Source organism: Lactuca virosa, chromosome 3, assembly GCF_052849685.1.
Source record: "Lactuca virosa cultivar CGN04683 chromosome 3, Lactuca_virosa_CGN04683_v6, whole genome shotgun sequence".
NCBI lineage: Eukaryota > Viridiplantae > Streptophyta > Magnoliopsida > Asterales > Asteraceae > Lactuca > Lactuca virosa.
Window position 1 is genome coordinate 383,451,907 of NC_136428.1, and position 16,020 is coordinate 383,467,926.

Below are 16,020 nucleotides of genomic sequence, written 5' to 3' on the forward strand. Positions count from 1 at the left end.
TGAATTGATTGTATTAAGCTGTGAATTGAATTTATTAATTTCAAGTTATGAATACATGATATTTTTATAAGTTTTAAGTTATTTTTTTAATGGATTTGAATACCTTTTTATAGAGCACACAAGGTGTTTGATTAAATTGTGAATGAAAGTCCTGAAATACTCTATTAAACTGTGAATTTGCCTGGTATACACAAGGTGTTTGATGAAGTATTTCAACAAAATCAAGTATGTTTTAAGGTGTGAATGCTGTGAACGAGTGTCTTAAATTGTTTTATTAAAATATGAATAAAATTCTTGAAATGTAAGTTTTAGGTTGAAAATATTGTTTTGAATGTATAATTTGTGCATTAAACCTTTGAATTTTATGTATTAAACTGTGAATTAACTGTAATAAGCTATGAATTGACTGTATCAAACTATGAATTGAATATATTAAGCTGTAAATTAACTGTATTAAGCTGTGATTTTTTTTCTTATGAAATATGAGATGAAAAGAAGCATTATACACATATCTAATTTGAATAAACTATGTAAAATTTAAACCGTGAATATTTGTGTAAATAAACTTTGAAAGAAGCATTAGTCTATAGATTTGAAGGTATAAATATAAATTTTAATTTAAGAAAATGGTTGTGAATGTATAATTTTTGTGTATTAAATAGTGAAATTGTTATATTAAGCTGTGCATTTTTGTACTAAACTGTAAAAATTAACTGTATTAAGTTGTGAATTTTAATGACTTTTGTGTTAAAATATAAATGATTTATGTATTAATGTTTGTATTAACTTTTTTCTTGAATATATTTATTTTTTTGTATTGTATAAATATGTAAGGATGTATTAGTATTTATAATTATTTTGCATTAAACTCAAAATTAGTGAATTAATTGATTTATTAAACTATGAATATAATATTTAAGATGTGAATCATTGTTTTTATATATAGGTTTGATTTGGAAGGAATTATGGTTGCAATGGTGACATAGGTGGTTGGTGGTTACGCGTGGTAGTTGGTGGTGGTAGAGTTTGGTTTTGACATCTCTAAATATGTATACATTACTGTATAATGAATTGTATTAGTTTGTGAATTTTATGTATTAAACTCAAAATGGACTGTTTTAATTTGTGTATTTTATATATATTTTGTTTTAAATTATGAATGAATGTATGCAAAGAAGTTAGAGTTATAATATTTTTTCTATTAAACTGTGAATGTGACTAGAAAAATGTCACTAAATTTGTTGTTAGTCTGGCGGTTGTCTGACGACAGTCCAATGATGGTCTGACGGTGCTCCGGCGGCGATCCTATGGCAAGCGACAACTTGTTGTAAAATAAAGAAGGCGGAGTTTGATTATAATGATATTAATATTTGATTTGTCAAAAATAATCTTAATGAAAAATTTTAAAAATGGTTCTTAGGGTTCTTAACCTTTTTTGGTTCTCATTTGAACCACTCCCTATATATATATATATATATATATATATATATATATATATATATATATATATATATATATATATATATATATATATATATATATATATATATTAATATTTGATTTGTCAAAAATAATCTTAATGAAAAATTTTAAAAATGGTTCTTAGGGTTCTTAACATTTTTTGGTTCTCATTTGAACCACTCCCAATATATATATATATATATATATATATATATATATATATATATATATATATATATATATATATATATATATATAGAAAAGTTCAATAGAGAACCATTATTAGTGGTTCTCCAAGGAATCAAATATTTTTTCAAGTTTTAAAGTTTATTTTTTAACGGTAAAAAAACTAAAAATGTCTAAATTCATAACTTCACATTGTGAATGCTTATATATTTTTCGGATTCACCTTGTAAATTCATATTCACATTGTGAATCTGCACAGATTCACACTATGAATTTGATGAAAAAATAATAATTTCTTTTATCGAATTTGATATCATTGGAAAAATGATAAAAAATTATGAATTTTTGTATTTTTAATTTTTTTTTTTGATAAAAACTCAAATTCTGAAAGTTGAAAAAAAAATTGGTTCCTTGGTTAATAATGGTTTTTTATTGAACTTCACCCTATATATATATATATATATATATATATATATATATATATATATATATATATATATATATATATATATATATATATATATAACAATAGTTCCAATAGTACACATGTCATCTTCTAAGCCTTCCACGTCAGCATATGTCACTTGTCATCCTATGAGACATTTCCTACAAAACCGGTTTGCATTTGATAAGCCGTTAAATTTACAATTGAATTGATAACGGTTTCAAAATCTTTTTAAAAATGAAACTATACAATTATCCTTTTAATTCAGGAAAAAAGATATCATTGACTTATTTTGAATTTGAAATCGATATAATATTAGCCAATAAATCAGGAACTATTGTTATCTTCTCTAAAAATTAATACTGATAACCTATTGGATTCCTTTCTTTCTTCGAGGTACCAGACTCCAAAATTGCTATCGCTTAGGTATTGTGAGGTATCAGGTTCAATACGGATTCTGCACAGGTTGAATTGATTAATTCTCCATCAGGTAATGTCATAATGTTTTAGTTAATCATTTATAGCAATATATATATATATATATATATATATATATATATATATATATATATATATATATATATATATATATATATAAAGTGTAATATGTGTTTTGATTAATCGTTTCTGGAAAATATAAACTCTTCATGTTATAAATGTATCAAGAGGTTCACACAATGTACATATTCTGATTCATTCAGCATATTGCTGCACTGAATCTAAAAAAGAATCAATCATATCGAGCATGGTAGTAGTAATTTCAGATTTGAAGTTTTAAAGACATGATTAATGGAAACCAATATATACAACACGGTTTAAGAAACACGTTGCTAAGGATTGATCAGTTGGAATGTACATAGTTATTACATGAAACCAAGAACAATATTATTTGTGCACAAATGGTCTAATCATAAACTTGAAATTTGTGGCTCATGGCTGTCGCTTAAGGGTTTGAAAGTGAGAGTGAAGAAGAAACTATAATAAAAATTAGGTTAAACACTGAATGGGATCTGTTAAAACCATGTAACATCTCTGTTTTTATAATTTAACTCCCTGTAGCCTCCTTCCCTTTAATAACGTTTATTTGGGCCTAAATACAACATTTTATAGCACCATAATTTCCAGAAAATATCATTTTATAGCATCCTACTAGCAAAAGCATAGAACCATCAATAGAGATAGCAAGTTACTTTTAAATAAGTTACTGTTAAGCTTATTCTATAAGTTCAATTAATTTTTATGCAACTGCAACATTCTACTTTCATTTCCCTTTTGAAAAATCTACCCATTACACCAATTACAAAGTTATATTGATGTCAACAAGTAATTCAAACATGGGCTTGTAATGGTTATTGTGCAAAACTGTTAATAGCATTCTATTTTTTAGTTGCATGTGGGGTGTTTGTTTGTGACTGTTGTTTCTTTGTTTGTTTCTGTATGTTGTTTCTTTGTTTGTGACTGTTGTTTTTGTATGAGCAGGAGCAGATGGTCATTTTTTGTTAACTTTGAACTTTTGGTATTTCAATATTACTGTACCTGCCATAATAATGAAGCATAAAAAGTTGTTAATGAAATAATATTGGTCCTTTACTTATTACATGTTAGTTTGTGAATGAGCAGGGGCATATTGGTCATTTATACAATTTGTGTGTGTGTTTTCCAAATTTACAAAAATGGTCCATGTTTTAATTATTTACTATAATAGTCCCTGTTTTTACAATTTTAGACATTTGTTCCATGTTTGACATATTTACATTAGGGTCCTTGATTTTACATTTTTACACATTTGGCCCCTATTTGTCATTTTTAAAAGAATGGTTCGTGTCTGTTTTTGACATATTTACAACAATGGTTCCTTTTTGTTACTTATTTACTAGATTGGTCCCTGATTTGACAGTTTTACACATTTGGTTCATGTTGTAAATAATTACATGAATGGTTCCTCTTATTGGCAGAAAAATAACATATTTGGTCCCTTTTTGTCGTATTTACAATAATGGTCATGTTTGATTCATAAATTTAAAACTATGGAATGTATTTCACTAAAATACTATCCATTTTAATTTCGTGAGTGTATACAGTCAACAAAATTGGTCTAATTTTTAGCATTTTCGAATTTCAGGAATTGAAATAATATTTTGCTGAAAATTTTAAAAGTACCTGATGATTTTTTGAAGCAACCAGTCTTTGAGATATCGTGTCTAGAGAAATTGGAAGCTATCATCTTCAAAGTGATTGGTCTTGCATATTTAACAGGTAATGTTTGATCCCGAAAACACTTTTATGTTCATAATTTCAAGAAAAAAAGGAAAAATTACTATGAACTGGGTTGAATCTTACCTTCGTCGAAGCCATAAAACTTTCAATTTCAAAATCTTCGTCCTCAATTCCAACCGACGCTAATCGTTTTCTATGTGTTTTTAAATTTATGTGTATGAAATAGAATCCAATTATTCCAAGAATTGATCTTTAATCTGTAACGACCCAATTTTCAAAAAAAAATTCATTTTTCAATAGCAAAAAACACTTTCCATAAACCATAAAATCTCAAATACAACTGTTTTCAAATTCATATCAATAACAATGTTATTTCAAATCATCAGAGTGTCCCATAAAACGTCTGAGAGAGAGTGCACGTCGCGTCATCAAGCCTTGCCCTTGCCCTTAGGGTCAGATGTACCTAAAACAAATCCACAAACTGTAAGCTAATGCTTAGTGAGTTCCCCAGAGCATACCCCACACAATCCACATAAACACATAATCATATTAGCTATAAAAGCTACATATATCACAACAACCATGCATACAAACATATAAGGCTTCCATGGGCTCCCCCACATGGTCTTATACCAAAGTGCCATGGGCTCCCCCATGGTCTTTAACTGACAAGTCATGGGCTCCCCCACATGGTCTTTCGTCCAGTTGCCATGGGCTCCCCCCATGGTCTTTAACTGACAAGCCATGGGCTCCCCCACATGGTTTTATATCCAAGTTCCATGGGCTCCCCCATGGCCTTCCTTGCAAGTATCATATAAACACTAGCATACTACTTAGCATATAGCTAACTATCATACCACATATCTCTACTTCAACTAATGTACCACATATCACAAAATGGGCCGACCTTGGTGCCTTAGATCCATTGGTATGGTGAGGAGACTCACCTCTCGTGAATGCCGAACTGACAAGATAAGATCCAATAAGTCCCAACACACTGCTCCAACTCAACTGCCTATAATCATCATGTGATTAACTTGTTACAAGTTATTCCAAGTTGTTGGTGGTGTTGTGTGAACCATTTGAGGTGTCACACTTGGGACACTAGGCTCTTAAGCTCTATGGAATCAAGCTACAACAAAGAGGTATGTCATTCTACTAGATTCTTGTATTGTATATACTTCATATTATGCTAGTTAGGATGAAACCTTGGAATACTGAATATTTTCATGTATAATAGAGAAAACATAGATCCATGGTTTATAGGGTTGCATGTACACAATAAGAGTGTTAGAATGCTCAAAATCCAACAGTGGTATCAGAGCCAAGGCTTGTTTTCAATTATATTTGATGCAAATGGCTGAAAATCGAAGTTTTTTGTTGTCTGGACAGGGGACTCGACGAGTCCGTTAAGGGACTCGACGAGTCCATGTACAAACTCATCCAACTCGTCGAGTTTGTTCTTGCACTCGACAAGTTGGACCCCCTGACAACATATCTTCGAGTTTTTTGGCTGGAATTAGACTAGGAACATTACCCTAAACTGTTTTTGATCTTATAAACTTGTTTTTGATGTGGTAGTGTTCATGCTAATCCAATTTCAAAGATAATTGTCATAATTTCAAGATTTGTATTGGTTTATATGTTCATGCTACTTTCTTGAAGATTGATGATTTGAATTATCTTGTTTTTATGAGTTAGTTTAGATTAATAGAAAAATTATGTGATAATTTGTTTTCGATCCAAATTGATCTAAAAGTTGTTCATAATATGTGTTTTTGTAACTTGTCCTCAAGTTATATGAAAAGTCTCATTTATGTTTTTTAAAACTCATAAGATTTCCATAAGTTATGAAAAATGAAGAGTCTCATTTTTAAATGTTTTAAAGTTTTCCATAACTTGTCCTCAAGTTATGGAACTTGAAGAGTTTTTTCATTAAAACTACTTTAAACTCATAAGTTATGGAAACCAAAACTTTTTTGAATTATTCAAAACTTGCCCTCAAGTTTTGGAATTTGTAAAGTTTCCCCCCATGAATACTTTAATTCCAAGTTAGACCCTATAATTTTAAATAGTTTAAAGTTCAACCCTTATACTATTATAACATTATAGTTTTAATATTTATATATATATGTATAAGAGTAAAAGTCAGTCTTACCGTTAGTAGGCCTCATTCACGAAGCCGGTCTATAAGGGGGGTATAAGGTTACTACCTATAAAATGGCAGTTTAATGGGTGTCCACTCTCACCCACCGCTTCCTTGACTGGTGGAGGGTCGTTAGCCGAACGGGTAGGACAAGGACTATAATTTTCATTAAAAGTATAATGATAAATATAAAATAACTAAACCTTTTATAAATCCCAATCTTAGTTACTTTAGGAAAATGTGAAATTGGTGCTAACCCATGAAACTACACTTTGTACCTTACCAAGTCGTTGGTGGAGCGTGTGTGGGTAACCGACACACTAACATGGACTAGTAAGAGTGGCAAAGGGTGACTTAATGTTTATCATAGATCAGTGGAGCGTGTGTGGGTAACCGGCACATCAATTAGGTGATAAAATTAAGGGTACCAAGTTAATTTGCATGGTTATTCACACCTTGTTTGTGATCCTCGGCATCCCAGTCACAAACTTGAGAGGGCACAATCGAGATTTAAATATGCCATTGAAAAGTTCAATGAATATCAAAAGATCTAGGAGTTTCAATCCAATAAAAACCTAATACCTATTTCGCTTTTCATGGTGGAAATTGGTGAATCGTCATTCGCCTACCTTCAAATATTTTGTAGCTTGGATTACGGCATCCCTCTTCCAAGTTATAAAATATTGTGTTGGGTCCTAGCCTTAATATTTCATATTGGGTGTTATATTAAGGACTTAAATCAACTAACATGAATTTCTTCCATTGTAGATGTCTGATTCAGACAACTATGATCTTCCCAAATCTCTTGGAACAAGCTTTGCTAATGAATATGATTTCCTGCGATTGGATCATGGAAATCATACTTCTCTTCCTCCACCTCCTCTAATTATTCTCCATAACCCACAAGTTCAAGGTCACTCAAGCCCTATTAGCAAGCAAAGTCTGTGTGTGCTCACAACTTGGAGATGAAGTCATATATAGACAGGCCGGGAGAGTTGGGTGTCAAAGTCTTGAGGAAGTTGGTTGTTGACTAGGTTCTTCAATCACTTCCTAAGTCACATAGTGAGTTCCTTTGGGACTACTATATAACAGACCATGACATGACCCTTAATGATCTTACCTATTTGCTTGATGCTGCTGAATCAACAATGATTTAGGGCACTGGTAAAGAAAATTTTATTGGAAGATCTACTTCCCAAACCTTCATGGACATTGACAATGGAAACATTGGAAGTCCAAAAAAGTCTTCTCTTCCCAATGGAAAGGGATCGGCCATAGTCAACCCGATTGACCAAATGGTAAAGAGAAAGACTAAGTCTGAGATAGTCCCATGTACCATTACTAAAGAGTCCATATGTTTCTATTGCCAAAGGAAGGGGCATCGGTTGCGAAGCTGCCTTATTTACCTGAAAGTTCACTAGGATGGTAAAAGTCAAAATTTTGACTATGCTTCAGGTAATGTCCACTATCTAACTCTATTAAGTTCCTATTTGGAGATTCTTATTACATGATGTGACTAGGTCTCATTTTGATGTTTTGTAGAATCAAAGAAAGGAAGCTTAAAAGAAGAGTAAGATAATTTTGATCGTGAAGAGATGGATTTCAATCGCATGATCAGAAGATCAGAATCTTGAGCTGCTACTGAAGAGTTATGATATATTGCTTAGGAATAGATAACAACATAGTTTTCATATGGATTTGCATTGTAAGGATAAGTTTTTCTCCAAGTTTTAAAATAAAAGGAAAGGTTTTAATTTTATTTATTTTAAAATATCCTTACAATGGCATTTGTGAAAAAATTGTGTTTATATGATTCCATTGCTAGCAATATTGGAAAATGGATTTGATTCTTTCCTTTGTGGTAGTGTCATAATTTACCAAATAAGGAAATATTCTCATCACCAAGTTTCAGTTGGATAGAAACTTGGAATCATGCAACTTGTATTGTAGGATGAATGAGAATATTTCATATTTGGAAACTTAAGACTAATTCCTTGTTCACATGTATATGTGAGTCAAGTGAAGGACTAGGGGATCGGGTACACAGGGTGTGCGCTGATCAGAACCACCACAAAGAACGATAAGACCATTCGTCATGATTTACTAAAGTTTAGTAAATATGGTTATGCTTACAAGTTTAAGTGTAATTCTGAAACATTGGAAAAGTTTCAATGTATGGCAGGACGAATGTGAAGAATCAAATTGGGCAGAAAGATAAAAGTTTCTCCAATCTGAAAAGACGGGAGAGTACTTGAGTATCTTGTTTTTATGATTATCTTAGTGATTATGAAAAATCATATCACAATTGATCCTCCAAGGACATCTTGGTACATTTGTTTGGCTAAGAAGAGGAATCATGAATTGTTGAAAAGGTTAAATCAAAAGATGAATCATACTTCGTTCCAAAATATGTCTTAGAGTCATACTCCAAGATTGTAACTCGAGTGACATAATGTTAAGAAGGTTTATAACACTTGTCAAATGTAGAGTAAAATGTTTCTTACTCTTGTACATTTGAAATTGGTAAGTTGTGATGTTTTGGATAAAACAAAGACCAACTAAGGCCAATTGCGTGAAGTGTTTGTCTTAATAAAAATCCACACTAACTCTTGAATATTTGTTTTGTCAAGGAATGGTTCTTGACAAGAGAATATTATATGTCAAGAGGTCAGTGGGAGTCTTAAAGATCTTGAAAAGTTTCAAGAACTAATCAAGAACAAAACTTGTTGTTTATCACTAGCACACGACTTGAGGTTTATAGCCTATCGTGTTGACATATTCTTGTTTCTGTGCCCATTCCAGTTAAAGTTGACTATGCATGTGAGTTCTATGAGTTCTCAATTGTTTGCATAACTACTTGGAAGAAATAGTAGACCCTTGTGCTGCCAGGTGACAAGAAGTTAAGATTGAACAAGTTCAGTCCATATGAGTTTGGATTTGTCACTAACTTCCTCTTGTGGTTATGACAAATTCACATGGATAGGAACACATACACCATAAAATCTAAGTGTCATAAGGTTTCTCTCCGATTCATGAAAATGATGGTGAGGAAACGCTTTCGATAAATAGATTTTAAGTAGATAGCAATTGTGATATTTGCATTCTCAAAGTCGTTAGTGGAGCGTGTGTGGTTAAACGGAACACTAATATGGACTTGTGAGAAATGGCAAAGGAGTAAACAATTGAGAGTATAATTACGGCATCCCTTTTCATAATTCTAAAAATTGTTTAGACACACATGTGAGCTATCTAAGAAAAGGTGTATGATTTTGATGAAGTCTTATAAAAGCATCTCGTATCAGAAATCTGAACTTTGGTAAGAAAGTCAATAAAGTATTGATTTCTAGAGTCCAGCTGATTTCTGGATACATGTCAAAGCTAGTGGGAGCATAAGTGTTATGATAATAATTATCATGTTAGTGGGAGCATGATTATTATGTTAAGTATTGCAAGTTAGCAATGTTAATTATAGAAAACATAAGTTTCAACTTGTAAAGTGTACTTTGCAGGGTTTGAAAAGTTGTTTTGCTATAATTAAGGGAGAGGAAATTGTACTTCATTCATTTTCTAAAAGCTTAGATTGTGAGATTTTAATCAAATTTAGTCATAATTACATTATTTGCGTTCTAAAATTCGATTATGATTACAACATCCCTTTTCATAATCTGAATTATGAGAACATGGCAAATAGAAATAGAGATATCATAGCAAAAGACTGGTCTAGTATCATGTCTTTATGTGAAACATCATGAATCGTGTCCCATATGCTTCAGATATAGGATCGATTTTATGTGCTATAATATTCATACGTTCTAAATTTTCCAAATTCCTAGGGCATTAAGAGGGAAAAAGGAATAGCACTGGATATGACTAAAATGATTAAGCAATTGTCGAGGACAATCCAAGGTTTACCAAAGATTGGTTGCTCATGGACAGTTGGTAGTATAGTGTTGATTTTGGAAGGACCTTATTGATATATTCTGAAAAGAGACAACTCTTGTTCAGAAGTGATAGTAAAAAAAAATAGGAATATGGAAATGTTTCCATAAGTGGAAGTTATTCTTTAAATTTGTATAAGATTAGGAAACTTAATGCAAGAAGGATGTTCAAAGGAATTTACTTTGAATGTGAGACTTCGTTTCCATGGAATTGCTTTCCATTGGAATACTTTGTAAATGTCTGTTGCCAAGTCTTTGTAACTTTTGTGCATAGTCATTACAAGAGGATCAATGCATATAAGTTTAGAATCTAACAGATTTCAGTAAATGGCAAAGAATCTTGTATTCTTACATTTGCGGTAAGGATTTGGGATTGTGAAATGAGCATCATTGGAATCATGTTCAGTTGATCTATTTCATAAAGTAAGGATCATAGACAAACATAGTGTGCATACTTGGAGTATGGCATAACTATTGTTTGGACAAACATAGTGTGCATGCTTGGAGCATGGCATGACTATTGTTTCAATTCAAGTATTAAGTTGATTATTCGAAACATTATACAATGAATAATGTGTAATCAATATGGTGATATATAAAAGGTGTTTTCTTTATATTCATAAGTTCTGAGACCATATTGGATTCGATTATGCTTGTGTTTCATTTTGCATGTTTTGACTTCCCGAATAACTAGGTTATTCAAACTCTCCACAGTCAATCATACTTTGGAAGTAGGTATGAATCACGACTGTCATGAATTGGGCTTGTAGATGTCTAAAGTGTTTACACATAGCAAAATTTGCTGCAACATTCATGAGTGCTCCTGGAATGAGATTCGAGTATTGGATTAAACCCACGCTCATTTGAATCACTTCATGGATTTCATCACGAGTGATCATGAGACGATAATATCTTATATTCTACAAACAGAGACATGTGAGTTGTAGTTGCGCGTCGGTTGCACATTGACATATGTAAACGCAACCAGTAACTTGGTTGTTATAAAACATATCGTTGTGTGTAATTTTATGAGTAAGTACAAGCGAACATTTGGGTCGAAGTTTATCCATTCCTTTTACCCTTGGAGGGATAAAAGCGATATATGTGGGCCCCTTGATGATTTAGTGATGACAAACGTAAGTGCTCGGCCGGGCCTGGACTGATTTGATTTGTTCAATTAGTCAATCGTCATAAATCGGAAATCGGGAAACAACAGATGGACAGAGAGAATGATTATAATCCATGTCTCAGTCCATATGATATCTATAATGGAGGAATATATGATCCCTTATCTAATGGACGCGTCATTGATTTGTTCAGAGTTCGACAACAGCTTTTAAGAGCTACGATTGCTAGTCAGGTTGCAGAGTTATACTTGCAATAATAGTTATTAGATTATCCAAGTGGGAGACTGTTGGATTAGTGTCTAAGTCCATAACTATAATTGTTATGTACTTGACCCGATTTGGCATGGTCCATTTGGGTTGCATGGCATCGGAACAATTTGGATAGACTTTTGTGAGAAAAGGATATTTATGATTTATTAATATATTATAAGTTCTAATATATTAATATGAAATCATATTATTTAATTAGTATTGATCAAGAATTAATTTGGAATTAATTTTGTGATCAAAAGAGACTAACCAAATATATGGGGATTGATTATGTAAATCATTCATTCTTATATATGTGGGCTTATGATCCATAGTTCTTCATGTTGGGCAAGACCCATGGGGTAACCCATGGATACTCCATGGAGGTTAAAACCCATGGATCATGAAGAATATGGAGAGTCATGAGTTACATGGTGTAACCCTAGTAGCCACAATATATAAAGACCCCATAGCTCAAGAAATCGGACCTAAGGGTTTCCAAAGGATTCATATGAGAGGGCTAGCCGATTTTGAGCATAAGAACTTTTCTCTCAAGTTATTCCAAGTTGTTGGTGGTGTTGTGTGATCCATTTGAGGTGTCACACTTGGGACACTAGGCTCTTAAGCTCCGTGGAATCAAGCTACAACAAAGAGGTATGTTATTCTACTAGATTCTTGTATTGTATATACTTCATATTATGCTAGTTAGGATGAAACATTGGAATATTGAATATTTGTGTGTATAATAGAGAAAACATAGATCCAAGGTTTATAGGGTTGCATGTACACCATAGGAGTGTTAGAATGCTCAAAACCCAACACAGATCTGGAACCATATCCTTGTCACAAGTCCAAATCCGAGTATGACACTCTTTTGGCACCAAAAGTGACCATTTACTTCCAAGAAAAGAGATCTAAGCAACTAAAGGTCAAGATAGTGACTTTATACCTCAATATGGTCGCCAATACAGGGTAGATGTCGGATCTACTGCTTCCCTCTTTGCTCCTTCTTCTTCAAGCTCCAAAATCTTCACAATCACACCAAAAATAACTCTCAAAAGCTCTCTCGCGCTCTCTCTCTCTCTCTCAAGAAGATGCAAGGCTCAAACTAGGGTTTCTCTGGGCTGTTGGAACGATGGAAGAGGCTGAAAATGAGCCATAGTTCTTTAAATAGGGTACAAACCCCTTAAAATTAGGGTTTATCTTTACAATGCCTACTCGTCGAGTCGGGGCCTTCTAACTCGTCGAGTAGATCTGAAGTCCCACGTCCTCATAATAACCTCTACTCGACGAGTTGGAGCTCCCCAACTCGTCGAGCCCCAGCACAAAACCCTAAAACTTATAAAATTTAATAATACCTGGAATAGGTGTTACAAATCTTCCCCACTTGAACTAGACTTCGTCTTCGAAGTCTGCCGACGTGAACAAGTCCGGGTAGTGATCTTGCATCTCCTCTTCCGGCTCCCATGTCCATTCGGATCCTCTTTGGTGCTGCCATTGCACTTTTACTAGCTTCACCTCCTTGTTCCGAAGAACCTTGGTCTTCCTATCTAGAATCGCAACATGCCTCTCAATGTAGTTCAGGCTCTCGTCCACCTGAATGTCATCCAGAGAAACAACCGCGGCCTCGTCGGTGACACACTTCCGAAGCTGTGACACATGGAAGGTGTTGTGAATTTGGCTAAGCTCCTTCGACAGATCCAAGCGATAGGCCACCTTGCCCACCCGGGCTGTAATCCTGAATGGTCCAATATATTGGGGCCCCAACTTGCCTCTCTTCCGAAACCTGATGACTCCCTTCCATGGCGACACTTTTAGTAACACAAAGTCCCCCACCTGGAAGTCAAGGTCCGATCGTCGTCGGTCAACATAACTTTTCTGACGGCTCTGTGCGACTTGCAGCTGGTCGCGCACTTGCTGAATCAGCCTGGTAGTCTTGAGCACTACCTAAGTGCTCCCCATGAATCGGTGTCCAACCTCACCTCAACAAACCGGTGTCCTATATCTCCGACCATACAACATCTCAAACGGAAGTCGGCCGATACTGGCATGGTAACTATTTTTGTATGAAAACTCTGCTAATGGGAGGTATGTATCCCAACTCCCTCCAAAATCCAACATGCATGCCCGAAGCATATCCTCAAGTGTCTGGATCGTCCTCTCACTCTGGCCATCTGTCTGGGGGTGGTACGCCGTGCTGAAATGCAACTGAGTGCCCAGTTCCTCGTGGAACTTCTTCTAGAATCTAGATGTAAATCAAACATCCTAGTCAGAGACTACTGACATTGGCACTCCGTGCCTAACCACCACCCCTCGCACGTAAATATCCGTCAATTTCTCAGCGGAGATGCTCTCAGAGATCGGAATAAAGTGGGCACTCTTCGTCAGCCTATCCATAATAAACCATATGGCGTCCACGCCCCTTGCTGTCCTCGGTAACTTCGTGATGAAGTCCATAGTGATATATTCTCACTTCCACATAGGAATGGGTAGCGGCTGAACCTTGCCATGCAGCCGCTGATGTTCGGCCTTGACCTTCCTGCAGGTTAAGCACCGCTCCACGAACCAAGAGATCTCCCACTTCATGCAGGGCCACCAATAGCTCAGTCTCAGATCTCTATACATTTTGGTAGCCCCCGGATGTATATAGAACTTGGACTTGTGTGCCTCCTCCAATTTCTTCTGTCTCACTCCTCTAGTCACCGGTACCCACACCGACCACACTGTGTCAGAAGACCTCGGCTATCCCGAACGAATAAGGGATACTGACCCCGAATCCACTCTATCTTCCAATTCTCTTTCTTCACACCCTCCACCGAGCCTCCTTGATCATATCTAATAATGGAGAGATCACCGTCAATCTAAAAAAAACGTTCCCAATCGGGGAACCTATCGTCTTGCGGCTCAAAGCACCGGCCACCACGTTGGCCTTCCCTAGATGGTATAAGATCTCACAATCATAATCTTTCAGCACGTCCAACCACCTCCTCTGCCGCATGTTGAGGTTCTGCTGATCCATTAAATACTTCAAACTCTTATGATCAGTATAAATAGTGCATCGTACTCCATACAAGTAGTGCCTCCAAATCTTGAGGGCAAACACCACTGCCCCCCAATTCTAGGTCGTGGGTGGGGTAATTCGCCTCATGAGGCTTCAACTGCCTCAAGGCGTAAGCAATCATATGCCTCCTATGCGTGAGTACCGTGCCTAACCCTGAGATCGATGCATCACAGTACACTACCAAGTTATCCAAACCCTCAGGTAGTACTATAATCAGATCCTCACATAACATCTGTCTCAGGGCCTCGAAAGCCAACTGCTGATCCGTGCCCCCATCGAAATGTCACATTCTTCTTGGTCAAGTGGGTCAAAGGCACAACAATCTTGGAGAAATCCTGGATGAATCTCCGATAATAGCCTGCTAAACCCAGGAAGCTACAGATCTTGGATGTGTTCTTCGGTACTTCCCACCGCATCACTGCCTCAACCTTGGCTGGATCAAACCGAAATTCCCTCCTGGTTGATGATGTGCCTCAAAAACTGCACCTCACGCAGCCAGAAATCACACTTTGAGAATTTGGCATACAACCTTTCTATTCTCCATGTCTCCAATACCTCCCTCAGATGCTGCTCATGCTGCTCCTTGGTCTTACAATAGACCAGGATATCATCAATAAAAACGATCACCGACCGATCCAACATCGGTCTACACACTCTGTTCATGAGATCCATGAACGTTGCTGGGGCATTGGTGAGCCCAAATGGCATCACCACAAACTCATAGTTCCCATACCGAGTCCTGAAAGTTGTCTTCAGTATATCCTCATCCCGAATCCTCATCTGATGGTACCCCGACCGAAGATCAATCTTGGAAAACCAAGACGCACCCTGCAGGTGATCGAACAAATCATCGATCCTCGGTACTGGATAACGGTTTTTCATCGATAATTTGTTCAGCTCTTGGTAATCAATGCACATCCTGTGGGACCCGTCCTTCTTTTTCACGAACAGGATCGGAGCTCCCCACGGGGAACTGCTCGGACGGATAAACCCTCGGTCTAGCAACTCCTGAAGCTGCGTAGATAGCTCTTGCATCTCGGGCGGAGCTAACCGGTATGGTGCCTTTGCTATTGGAGCGGCACCCGACACTAAATAAATGCGAAACTCCACCTGCCTCTCCGGAGGCACTCCAGGTAACTCCTTGGGAAAGACATCCCTAAACTCCTGTACCACCGGTACACTTCCCAAAT